The 13715-nt window shown below is 37.6% G+C and overlaps 1 long non-coding RNA gene and 1 pseudogene across 2 annotated transcripts; one reads left to right on the top strand and one right to left on the bottom strand.

Annotated features, from left to right (window-relative positions):
• Positions 1-381: 381 nt before the first annotated feature.
• Positions 382-11696, top strand: LOC111319061 (high mobility group protein 20A-like; annotated as a pseudogene). The gene is made up of 6 exons (XR_015990950.1): positions 382-528; positions 7267-7381; positions 7676-7701; positions 7844-8105; positions 8593-8957; positions 10575-11696. The product of XR_015990950.1 is annotated as a high mobility group protein 20A-like (transcript).
• Positions 11697-12555: 859 nt separating this feature from the next.
• LOC148740793 (uncharacterized) lies at positions 12556-13686 on the bottom strand. Its single transcript, XR_015991010.1, has 2 exons — positions 13538-13686; positions 12556-13091 (listed from the first exon to the last, which is right to left on the bottom strand). It is a non-coding gene; the product is annotated as an uncharacterized LOC148740793 (long non-coding RNA).
• Between the last annotated feature and the right edge of the window lie 29 nt (positions 13687-13715).

Here is a 13715-nt window from a genome sequence, read left to right as displayed (position 1 = left end):
TTTACCTGCCCACTAATTTGCTGCCCTTTTTTCTTACGAGGTGTAAATAGGCGTCAGTTAGTGAGTCGCCATCATCACGATTTAAAGGAGTGTGGGCCAAGCTCCCAAACGAAGGCGTTGGTGGTAGCGGCGTTTAGTGTCGATAATTTTAGAATTATAATTATAGATTTCGGTGTAGAATCTTGTGGCTTTCAGGGTTGATATCTAATGGGAATATGCAAAATAAGTCTTTGAATCATTTTCTAACGATTGGGTTCAGACAATGAGGGTCGTAACATTTCGACAGATGTACTGCCAGTCCGGAAACCACGAAAAACGGACATCCATGTATCATTTTACCAATGACAAACAAGCTATTCTTTTTCAACGAAAACATTCGAATTGATTAACGATACTTCTTTCCATGAGACTAAACCACAAATGCAGGAAATGAATGTTCGTTACAAAAGAGAAAGTAGGGACCTTAAGGGCAGTCAGGGCAGCTTTAACGAGGAAGACTTCAAGTTAGAATCATACTAGAAGCTGGAGGTATATTAATATTGCGAGATAGCCGCTAACTATTTGGCTCTCTATCAAGGACGCGATCCCGTTTAAGAAACCCGAGTTTTATCTGCCCGATATTTTCTTACAATTTTATCACTATTATTTTTTTAAACAAATGTTGGCAACTTTGCACATGTAAAGGCTGATAAGAATAGCATGTGATGCAAAATTTATTCCATCACCATTCCTGAAACACAAGACACTCTGTCAATGTTTAATCGCATGCTAGGCCAACAAAGATGTTATGCGGTAGGCGATTCTAGTCCAGCAACAAACAAATGGAAAAGAAATTATTATAGTAGACTAGCTGCTATAAAATATGGGCTTTGTTATAGGCAAGCTTTGGAGGGTCGCATGTTTCCTTTATAAAGGCATATGTCTGGCATGAGCCTTCCAGTTTCACTGCTGTGATTTGAAGTATCTTCTTCAGTTGAAGTATCTTCTTAAAACCACTCGATCAGACTCAATACCGGATCAATTTACACGGCAAACGAAAACAATCTCACTTAGTGTTATGGAATCGAGCTTCGAATAATAGGTCCAGTATGCCGACAATAACATTAACAACCTTTACTACTTGGTACTGGCTATCCAGTCCTAGTTTGCAATTACGAAGTCTATTTAGTCGGGAAACTTTGCGTGGTAGTCGCGTGGTAGTTTTACGAGACAAACAAGTCATTGATAGAATGCTCTAGAAAATTCGGTAAACAACACAGAATTCTAGAACATCTTTCGCATCTCCTGATTTTCTAAAAACTTTCAGAAACTTTAAGAGTCCAGTACGTTTATAGTACTCCATAACACAGTTTTTGACGTGATCCTGCTATTCGAGCATTACATCATAGTAAAAATTGTGAAGACAATTTTGTTGCACGTTTCCATCCAACAAACAGGTAACTGGAGAGTAGGATTTTCCGGCTCGAGGCGTAGCCGTAAGCAGATCTGGCTACGTGAGTGTTCTCCAAACCTCTAAATTCAAGTACCTATTATCATGATCTCGATGAAACTGTCTGCCGAAGCAAAATCAAATTATCACAAGGCAAGGGAACGCAGTAGTTCACCTTTTCTATAAATAGAGGTCCCCTTTGCTACGCTCGATGGATGAAGTGTCATTAGCGAGCAAGAATATTGATCAAATATTGAATAATGGACATGTTTACGTATCAAAAATCAATGTTGAATATCCATTTCTGCGGAAGTCCGGAGAGGGTTTCTATATGGCTAAGGAACGAGGGAAGTTGATAACCTAGAGCTTTTTTTTCTTTGCGCTTTAAAGGAAGGATTTCTCTTTATCTGGTGGATTTATCTTTGAATTATGTTCCTGGGACGGGAAAGCAATTTATCTCAAAATAGCAAGTGTGTACGAGAAATGAATGTATGGAAATTATTGTGAAGCAATTGACATCAGATTTGATTTACTTTCTACTGTTCCACGCTCATCGCAGACGTCAACAGCGTATCCCTGTCTACCGCTAAGAAAACTGCTTGGAATCTGAATTAACACTTTAAAAGAAGACTAAGTAACTAAGTAAGAGGATTTTTATGAATCTCATTTTGCGATGGTGTGCAAAATGTGACATCTGCCACGACCTTGAATGGGGCATTTTAATCATTTCAAGCTCTTTATTATAGTTTTTAAAGAAAGCGACAAAACTTTTGAGTCTGTAAAGCATGTTTCGACAGAAACGTCTGTCATCCTCAGTTAATTACTGTGAAGCGTTCGAATTTGAGTTAAATAGTAAGTAGAACAATGCATATTATGTTAATAAGTAGTACCAAGAAAGTTATCACTTTTTATTATAACCAGCATTGTTCTAATTACTATTTAATTCAAATTCCAACGCTTTCTTCATGCCAATTTGCACGGATCGTACGAAACCCTGAAAAGTATCTTAAAAGGATTACAACGTTGTGTCGAGCTATGATTGAAGAGGGAAATTGTGAACAATGAGAGACTTAGCGAACTTGACTTCCATACCCCGACAATCCCATTTCTAATCAAGTGTTAAGATTTACACTAGGCCTATGCCCAGGAGAAGGATCATTAAAATTTCTTCTTCTTACAAGACAAATTGATTAACAGCTGAATAACTTTTTTTGTCCACTGATCATACCAATTGGTAAACGTTAAGAGTCTGTTGAACCAGTATTTCGAGCGTGAGCTCTTCATTGAAGCAAAAAGACGAATTGTGGGTTTTGTGTGATTTCTAGAGAGAATAATGACGCTCCGCTACTGGTGGAATGGGTTTGTCGATACGGGCAGTGATTAAGAGTCCCGATTTGAAATATCAATTTTTGTTCTAGAATTTTGTGCATTTCCACAAGAATACTCTTTGGAACTTATAGTAATATCTATATTTTTACCGCCGGAAATTTTTTCTTATCAGTAAATCAAAGATCAATATTTGAATACTTCACTTAGATACCGTTGAAAGCAACAATTGTTGGATGAAAGTATTTCGGTCTTCTGAGTATTTCATTTCGTTTCAACTAGTTATTCATTGGTTGATCAGTACGATAGCATCAAGCTGAATACTCATTATTCTCGAGAAATTTACTTGCACATTATAGATCTGTTATATTTTAGGCGAAAGGTAATTTAGAGAGCTTCGATGGGTCGAAGTTTACCCTAACCCCAAGCTTGCTTTAGCCCATTAACTTGCTAAGGCAGATGCTATAAGAAACAAAGGCGTAAAATACCATTGTTCATGTGATTGTTAGTATTCTGCGTGATGGAGCAAAGTGAGATGTGACTCAGGGGATGGGAGGGAAGTGAATTGATTATCCAACCCTCGGCGGAAAGCAATCTTACACACAGTACATTACCGGAGTCGGACTTCGCGTGAGTTAACATTATCACAGGAAAGCTTCGCAAAGTGATAAACCGTCAACTTCTGACGCAGTTTTCGAAGAGGTGCTCTGAGGTGCGATCCACTTAATGATTAGCCTATCGGCCAAGAGGAATAACTAGGTGTACTTTTTGGTCAGGTGTAAACAAGGAATGGTGAAAAAGTAAACAAATAAATAAAAGAATGAGGACCCATTCACAAGGATTTACCCTCGAAAATAGGTGCTCTCTTTCTCACTACAAAATGCTTATATAACTCGTAAATCCAGAAATCAGTAGCTAAAAGTTTTCGAGGAAAAGTTTACCTCTCTAGTTCGCATATCTTACGATAAGGGAAAAATGAACTTCAATTTTCCTCTTCAAAACACCACAACCACTTGGTAGGACTGCCGTGTTGGAATGGAATGATGTGAAGCGGGAGACGAATGCTCCACAAAACCTTTTAATTTTAATCTCCGCTATTCGGAAAAAAAAATCTCAAACTCCAAAATTCAGTGTGTTTCAAGGAGAAACCATGAACATAAAGAAACCAAAATTTTGGACATCTGTTTGGCCTTGGTATCGGGTATTTTACTGAAAAGTAGCTGCAGAACGTACCACGCTTATTGAAAAGCACCAGAATTAAGACTCTCTATCGACATTTCATTTTCAGTCATCTGCAATCTTTGTTCTCTCAAATAAACCTCTTTAACCTCTCTTCTCCGACTCTGACTGACCGACCGACTCCGACTCTGACTGACCGATCGACTCCGACCGACCGTCGTGTACTATGGCATTCGCCATACGTCGACCAGAATTCTCGGACAGTGTTGACTAGAGTTATTCAGAGTAATTAAGAGGCTCTTCGACTTACTGCGAATTCTATAGTACACACTTTTATCTACAGTATTGGCGAGGAGGACTAGCTGGCCATTCTGGCCAAGTGACTATGATAGACTGAATATTTTGCCGTCACAACAGTAGCCAGTCTCATCACAACAACGGTGGTGGCAAAACATTACCAAATGGTTGAGATCGCTCGAGACCGCAATGGAAATACAACGAGTGAGAACGTTTTACTGATCTTACGAGTAAAATGTTCAAACTTTGGAATAAACAACAACCAAAAAGATCTTGGAGGCGGAGCAGACTTATGGAAAGTCAAAGGCAACACTTAGAGTAACCAATATACTACTAGCACTAGTATAGATGCTAAATCAATGGTCTTAAAATTATCTTGGAAATTACTCAGTGGGGTTCTCAATACCAAACGTGATGTAAAAGGTTATCATCTAATTTAAGTTTGGCAATTAAGATTTTCGGATCCAAGCCACTATCTATATTCCCCTAGCCAAGCTAATAATGACCCCATCTAGTATGTCTCATGGCTCCTTTCTATCATTAACTTCCATCACTTAATTTTTTTGTGAAAGAGAATCCGATGAGGAAATTATCGAAATTATACACTTTATGCTCTATAACAGCTGCAGGGTGTCATAATGTTTCGATGAATCTGCCGATTTAGGATTGTACTAATATGATCTGCAGCCCTTTGATTAACTCTTGTACAATCTGTCTACATGGCTTCTGTAATTGTCCCCGATCAAATGGAGATTGCTCTTGTCATACCATTTTTTAAATGCGTGTCACATCTATTTTAAGTAATCATAGACCTATTTCCGTAGTTCAGGCCTTTTCATTTCATAAATCGTGTAAAGAGTTATTTATAATCGCCTTTTGAACTATTTAAACAAGCCCAAGAAACCTTGCGATAATTTATTTGGGTTTTTCAAACATAACTCCATCGAATATGCTTTAGATCTTTTTTTTTATGACAATATGTCTTCTGCTGTGAATATCGAGTTTACTATAGGGATGTTTTTCGACTAATCTAAAACCTTGACACTGTTAATCACGAAATTTTTTTGGATAAGTTACTCTATTGTGCTCTTTAGCCCTTCCTTTATAACCGTTACGTGCGCTTTGTCATAGCTTAGTTTATCCTTATCGTGTATATTGTGTTTTAAAGAATGTGCCCTGTGTGTCTGCTTGCTTGTTCTTTGTGCATTTTTATGTATTTTTGTCATTGTTATTATAATCAACATTATCATAGGTATTATCATTTTCCTTTTTAGTCAGTTTTATTTATTGATTACTATGATAGTTTACACTTTTACTGTATGATTAATTTTAGTTGGGAAGTCTAAAGTAGCAATGACAAGTTTGACCGTGACCACTAAGCATTTGAAAAAAAAACCACTCCAACCCTAAGCAAAGCCAGATGAAATATGGTTGAAGTGGAAATTTCCTATTGTGTCGTGCGATTAATATTTAAAAATAAATTTTCTTACTATACAGGGATAAATTAAATATATATTGTTCGTTGTTTTGCGTGGTTTAAGAATGATACCCTACTCGTTCAAAGACTTGCCTACAATAAGAAAGAGTACACGCAAAGATTTCAGGGACAGTAAGAGACTTTTTGTTCGGGAAACAAAATAACGCCATTAATTGTTTTGTATCGTTCAGTCAAATTGTCAAATAGCGCTGCCAGCATTTAAAATCAAGATGAGAAAGAAAAGCACCAGTGTAGTAGAATTATTTGTGCTTGTCGTGGGGCATAGAGTCCACCAACGCAATTTGTTTCTGAGTAAAGTGGCGCAGCTATTTAAAGTAACTCGTTGCTCTCGCTTGAGCGGAATATAATAGATGAACATTTCTTGCTCAAAAGAAATACTCACTTTAGATATATATAGATGATCGTTGAACAATATATCACTAAATCAATTAATATGTCGTGAAAGGAGATATCGTAGGAAAGCCCCTATACATGGTCGACTTCACGTGGTGATGAAATGCGCGACATATAGCTGATATATCGACAATACCACGGAAGAATAAAGCGCGATGATCATGAGGCGATATTCGACGATAACCGTTTGCATCACATTTGCGCAATACTATATCACTGACATGCAACTCTGTGCAGCGCCTCAGTCCTTTTCAATCTCGTTTAAAGAAAAATTTGAGTTTAGTAAATTTTTTACATTGCTCGAGATGTCTAGTCTTCAATGAGTTCAGGTTGAACAATGAAATGTTGTTGAGATATGATATGCCAGGTAAAATTACAGATTGGGTGCATTTTTAAACATGTTCTGTGTCATTGCTTAAATAATCAGGCAGTGCATGATGGTAAAGAGGAGCACAATAATTGAGTACAGGTCTAATACAAGTCAGATTGAAACTGATGATATCATGAGCTGGAGCATAGGCACGCTGAAGCAATATGAGAAAAGACATCTGCTTATTAGCCTTTTTTAGTACATCAGAAATATGGCAATTCCATTGTTGGTGATAGCTATTATTGTTCCTAACACTTTAACACTGTTTACACATTCAAGTTCCTTAGAATTGACAGTGATCACATCAAACTGGTGCTCTGTTATTTTAATTAAAGTCAATCAGCAGTTCTTTACACTTGTCTGGGTTCAGCTGAAGCTTGTTTGTGATAGACCATTGCTCCCCAGCTGTAACAGCAACTTGCATTGTGACTCGCACCATCATTTATTTTTTGACACATATACAGTTTTTGTTGGTCTACATGTAGTGCCCATGATTTTGTACAATTATCATAAGAATTTTCTTTTCCTGTTGGCAACCTACAATTAAACTGGAACTTTTGTCTCATGTGGTTTCTTCATTTATTGTAAAAGATACACTGGTAAATACTTTTTTCTTAAAGATGTCCTTAAATTCACTGCTCATCTACATCCCAGAGGATAGAAGAATCCATGCAAGAGATATTTCCAATAGACTAGCTTCTGTCTAGTTTCTGCATAATGCAAAATCCACCCACAATGCTTTTGACTTGTGTTACTTTTGCTATATCTTTGCAGGCCTATTTAGAAGAGGCCGAGAAAGATAAAGAACGTTACATGAAGGAACTAGAAGTATGTCAACAGACTGATGCATACAAGAACTTTGTGGCCAGGCAAAAGGCAATGAAAAAAGGTACAGCTGCATTTATTAAATGGACATGATCCATTTTTACTGTAAAGCATTTAACACACTTGTACATGTACACACAAACAGTTGTTCAAAACCACCTTTGTGAACATGACTGACCTTTGGCACACAATCAGTTGAGCTTATTGCATTAGTTAATAAGCAGTGTGCAGTCAAAATGTTGTGATTCACTTAATACATTTAAATACTGTAGAAATGGTCGTATTTGTAAAATAGGGGATAATGCTTGAATATCTTGTAGAGGTAGTGTCTAACATATTTTGGCCTTCCTTTTTTCAGGTGAACGAGATGTCAATGGTGCAGAGGTAAATAAACTAAAATATAAGCTTTCTGTACACTAATCCTTTTATATTTTGTACTTGCAATACTAACCTTTCTTAGCTATTGGTAGATTCAATGTCTTGAATTTCAATAATAATCGTGACGTTATATTATCTCCTTCTCTAGGGAAATGATGACTTGTTCTGCAGTGCTTGTAACTTATACTTCAATTCACCACACAACAAGCGTGAAAACATGTCTGGCAAGAAGCACTTGGCTGTAGTCTCTTCACAGATGGACAAATCTGAGAAGCATGAAGAAAAGACAAATGGCAGAGATTCATCAGACACAAAAAAAGTGGAAGAAACTTCTGATTCACAGCCACTACAAATTCCTTTAGATGGAGATATTCCAATATTTACAGATGAGTTTTTGAACTACAATAAAGGTAAGGCTCTGCCAAAAATAAAGCCAATCTGCTGCCACTGTGCTTTCTTTGTACATGTATATCATTTCCAAATATTCTCTGTACACATGTTCATGCCTGGTCCTGGTGTAAGAACCAGGATTGAATAACAATGGAAAAAGCCACAGTAATGGATGGTAATAATTATGAAAATCTTACCCAGCCCACTGCATGGACTTCATACCCAAACTGTCCTAATACACAATTTACATCTGATTTGCAACATCTGGCTGGTAGAGGAACCAGACCTTCCCTGTGGAAAGATAGCTCTCCCCATTCCTTTTTTTTTTTTTTTATCTGGAGACCATGGGTTTTCAAGCAAGAACACTGTGAGGAATTTGGGAATGGTGGACTGTACTTGTACTTGTACATTGTAAATACGTGTATGTTACATCTTTGCTCCATGCGCTTTCACCCCAGGAATATGCACCTTATGTATTTCTATTGTTGTTTTTCTATTCATTTCCAGCTCGGGAAAATGAACGGAGGAAACTGAGGAAAGTGAGGAAAGTGAACACAGAGTTTCAAGAACAGAATGCCATTCTTAGTAAACACATAGAGAATATGAAGAAAGGCATCGACAAACTGGTAGGAGAGAGGAAAGAGCAACAAAATTAAATCAGTGCACTGCAGAGACACCTTGCCAGGTTGCGACAAATAATTTCCCGTAGTTTTTGTTGATATTCAAATTCCAGGAGTGACAGATCCCTTAACGTCAGAGACAGTGGACTCATTTGTAGCAAAACTGCAACAATATATTCAAGAAAATAATAAAGAAAACTTGGAGTTAACATCCAGAATAAAAGACATTATAGCTTCTCTGGACTATCCCAAGTAAGTGAAAATCATTCTTATGTCTTCTGTTTTGCAATGTACAATATATATGTACAATCTTTGAGAGCCGTAATGATTCCATTTAGAAGTAAGTATCCTCATTCTTTTTTTCCGTGAGCACCTCCCTCTAATAAGTTCACCCACCCACCACCCTCCCCTTTGATTTGGTTTTGGTTGATAAGTGCCCCTATTCCAATAAGTGTACGTATTCCAATACGTAACCTCTATTCCAATAAGTGCCCCATTCTGTTTCAGTGATAGCACTGTTACGATATGTTCATGCGGGTGCACAGCTCCTTAAAACGGATGATGAAGTCTTCAAATTTTGTGGCGTGGGGATGGGCTTGTCGTTCTAGTAAGGAAAGATCAAGAAAAACTAATTTGTTTTACAATTTCCCTCACCCTTTTTAGATAAACATCAAAGTTTTCTCTGTACATTATGCTGTTTCTCAAAAAAGTTGAAGGAGCTTCCCGTCCCTAATAAGTGCCCTGTTTCGTGTAAAGTACCATAATTAAATGTGCCTCGGGCACTGAGTCGAATCATTACGGCATACATGTTAATGGTACTTTGAATGTCATTGTTTGGTTAACATTGTCACAATTTTTTGCGTCTTTTTCATGTTAATTTTGAAGGAAAACTAAATGAAACTTTAGTGGAATACACGTATAGACTATTGGTCATTAAGTTAAGTTTTCAAATTCACCAGCATGACTGCAGAATAATTTAATCTTAGTCTTTTTTTTTTAGTTTTTTTTTTTTGCTGTCGCTTTTAATTAGTTGCCCAAAATTTTTTATGAAATTTATAAGAGATGAACAACAGTGAAGGAAGACAGACAACAAAAGATTTGGTGTCAAAGAGGCTCCATGATTTCGTTATTTTTGGGAAAAAAACGTTTTATTTTCTCGTTTACCTTTCAGATATGTACTTGTGTACAGGTTTTAATGTATTGATTGATTACATATTCTTTGATAATTGTTCTACACTTTACTATTTAACAATTGGTTCATGCTTTAGCGTGCACTATCGAGTTATGGAGCACGCGGGAAGTTTGGAGAGCACGAAAGAAGCGTAAGAGTTGCCCGAGGCAATAGCCGAGGGTAACTCTAGCTTCTTTCGTGCTCTCCAAACTTCCCACGTGCTCCATAACTCGATAGTGCACAGCTGAAAGCATGAGCCAATTGTTTTAGAACATAGCAGGTGGAATTGTGCATCAAATCCGACCGCGAAAAACGGACAACAATATCAATTGAAGCGAATCGTGACGGCGCTGATGCCGAGTCTCCTTTTCCGTTGTTTTTCCCTTTGTCTGCCTCATTTAAGAACTCTAGCCCGAGGGAAAAGGTCGAAAAATGTTCTTCATTTTGGGACTAGTAGGCCGAGTCTCTGTTTGTATCCATTATTGTCGCGAAATATATTATTTTTCCCCTCGCTAACAATGGCCACTTACGGGAAAAAAAAGTTTCTGGCGAAGCGATTTGCTGACGCTATCAGCGTGCACTATTGGGATTTTCGGCACGCTTACGTATACTGAATTTGATTGGACGGCACTGCTAGCTATGTTCTAATTGTTTTTTAGCGTTAAGCTCAATTAAGCAGTTATCATGTTTATTTTCAGTTGCCTAACAGTTGATGCACCTCACATCACTGATGCTTTGATCTGCAGTTAATTCTTGTTCCACTTTTTTTCTTTTTTTTTTCTTACTGTAGTGACTTTGTTATTCTAGTTAGCTGTGTTAGTATTGTAGCTGCGGATTCATTCTTCCGTGTAGAACATTTAACATGTGATAAAGACGTGTACAAGCAGCGAGACCGAGAGCAGTAATTGGCAAGTGCAATTTGTAATCGGGATCTAAAACCTTTCAATTCCCGTGAGTGACCAACACGGAATTTCTCCTACATTATCACTACGACATCAAGCAGAAAAAATGAAGGGGTTAAAGAAAACTCCATAATGGAAATGCTTGTTGATCAATTACCAGATTCTTGAAACTAATATCATAACAGTTGTACTAGAGTCAGTAAGAAGAATTAACCGATTATATCTTGGGAGTGAAATGGCTGTTTAGTTCTTCAAAAATGCCCTAGAAAGGCGATTCTGAGACTAAGCACCACTTACGCGTACTTGCACATGTACATGTTCGTGGATGTTTACAAGATTGTAATTATGATACACCTGGAGTTAGCGCTTATACTGAGGAAATCGTGGATTTATGTGCAAAGCAGTGCATGTAGTGCTCAAAATCATTGTGAGCATATAGGAGAACATGAATTGTTTATCCAAACCTGATGTAGAGTTTAGATTTGCTCGCTACCTCGATTTGGATGTGTTTATATTTTACCCTGTGCGAGTCGATATAAGTTTTCCTGACCCAGGTAAATGTCTTTTTTTATGTGATAGTTTCAACTTCGTTGGTTCAAAGTACGTTTTTCTACATTAGTTGGAGTTACCTCAAAGGCGAGAAAAGCACAACAAAAAACAGCAATAACAAAGGATACAAACAAAACACAAAATAGGGAAAAAAAAAGAGGAATAAGGAAAAGAATTAAATGGAAGGGGAAAAGAAATGACATGAGCCGGCACATTCTTGTACAATTATCAATACTGACTTTATGGCAGTTTGTAAATATTCGGAAAACACGGAAATACTAAAGAGACCTTTCAGACATTACAGCTAGCGATTGTGTTTTTGTACAGCAGTTTGTATTTATTGATTTTGGATATTTCTGTAGAAGATAATGCGATGATGTTTTGTTGGTTACTGAATAGTTAATGCTCCATGACACGTTTTCAAAGCGTTCTTGTCCCCTGTGGAATGAAAATAAATTTTTTTGCTGCATTTTTACTCTTTTCTGAACAAGTTTTAGCTTTGATAGTCATACCCTGTATTGAGGCGTATCTCGTTTGTTAATCTAATTTTACTTTGGGTGAGATAGCTCCTAATACACCGTAAAGCGAGTGTAGGAGGTGGTGTTACGGTCACGAAATTGACTTTATAGGAGCTAACGCTGGCCCAAAAAAAAAATATTGAAATACATGAACAAAACAAAAAACAAGGCAAAAAAAAACAAAAAAAAAAAAAGAAAAACCTCGATCGTGGCTAAAGTAGGTAATCCTGTTTGGGTTGAAGTGACATATTTATGTTAAGCATTCTATGCGTTGGTTCACTGTGGGTACAAAGCAAACTTGGCTCGTGTAAGTAAAGCCTAAAGACACCTTTGAGCGCTGTTCTGTACTGACGCATTTAAGAAGTGCCATCCTTCTTAGCAGTCACGTCGAACACTCCTCTGTACCTTACTTTGTCGAGGCAGCTCGCAGCGCGAAGTACCCGACTGTATAGGGCATTACTTAGGCATCGCCTAAGCCATTTTCATGTAAGCTCAGACAGACCTGTGAACCAACCGATATGTAATTGACGCTTCAATCGAGTTTGGTTACACTGGTTTAGATTTTACAATTTACCACTAGATTTTACATCGTTTAAACCCCCTAATCTGACTTTCTGACTACGACTGAGCTTCTAAAGAAATGTCGGCAACTTGTGGCAACAATCGATCGGGACTAAGTATTCGAGAAAAATGTTTCTTTCGTCAGACAATCAGGAACATATCGGAAAAACTTTAATCCGCAGTAGTTACAACGAACAAGGCATGCTTAAATGAGATATCCGAATGATAAAACAGCTCTTTCCTCGAATCAGTTTTTTCACTGTCACCTACATCAGTTTTGGAGTCAGAGGCCTACATGCAGATACTCGTATATCTTAATTGGAAAGATGACGCAGGTTTACAATCTGGGTCATGTGGACCTGAGGACAGCAAGCAAACGAATCTACAGGAATCCATTCAAGTCGAGAAACAAACAAGACGAATATAAATAAGGAAAGGTAAAAAACAACGGAAAATAGAACAACCAAATTGCACTAAATTCCTATGTGTTATTAGGAATAGTCGCCTGAAGGATCACATTTCCTCCAAACCGTTATTCATTGGAAAACAGAAGCGACCTTTCTTCGATCTTTCCCACGTTCTTGATTCCAAGTGACGGGGCCTCCACAGCATCCTGAGCAAATAAGACTGTTTCGCATTTGCCGTTGCTCATATGGACCCTTGCGACTTTCGTTTGTCCTTTTGGCTGCGGGTTATCAAAGAAAAAAAGAATTACCGACGCGGAACCCAAGAAGCGTGTTTATGTATCTTCCTCAAATCCTGTTTCTTTATTTTACGGCCAAGAGCGTTCCAGTAGTTTTCAAAGCGACAGGGAAGCGAACGAGTGATGCAGAAGAGGTGATTTTCTGAATTTTTTAGGGAACGGTATCAAAGGGAATCTATTTCAGCTATCGCATGCAGTGATTCCAAGTTCAGTCCAAACTGAATACACCTCAAAGAAACATACTTAGGCTCCAGGCACACTTGAACGTTTTCCAACGTGTCCTTTTTGTCTCCAAGTAAGTGAAGCAAACTATTTTTATCCACAATAGCGCTTTCTTTTTTCTCTGAACTGTTCACACTACTTCGTTCTCATTGAAAAAAAAAAAAAAAAAACAAGAAGAAAAGGAGAAAAAGAAGAAGAATGTTTACCTTTTTACCACGTTTACAGCGCATGTACCACCAAAGCCCCAAAACACCATTGATAATCACAGTTATTACAACACAAGATGCAGCAACTGCTATCGCAATCTGAACGGTTGAGCTTTGTTGCAGTATTGAATGTGTACTTGCTGTAAGATACGATTCAAGACGAAAAATCAAACAAAGC

The sequence above is a fragment of the Stylophora pistillata genome, chromosome 1 (assembly GCF_964205215.1).
Source record: "Stylophora pistillata chromosome 1, jaStyPist1.2, whole genome shotgun sequence".
In the NCBI taxonomy this organism is placed as follows: domain Eukaryota; kingdom Metazoa; phylum Cnidaria; class Anthozoa; order Scleractinia; family Pocilloporidae; genus Stylophora; species Stylophora pistillata.
Note: the sequence above shows the minus strand (reverse complement) of the source record. Positions and strands in the feature narration are given on the sequence as shown.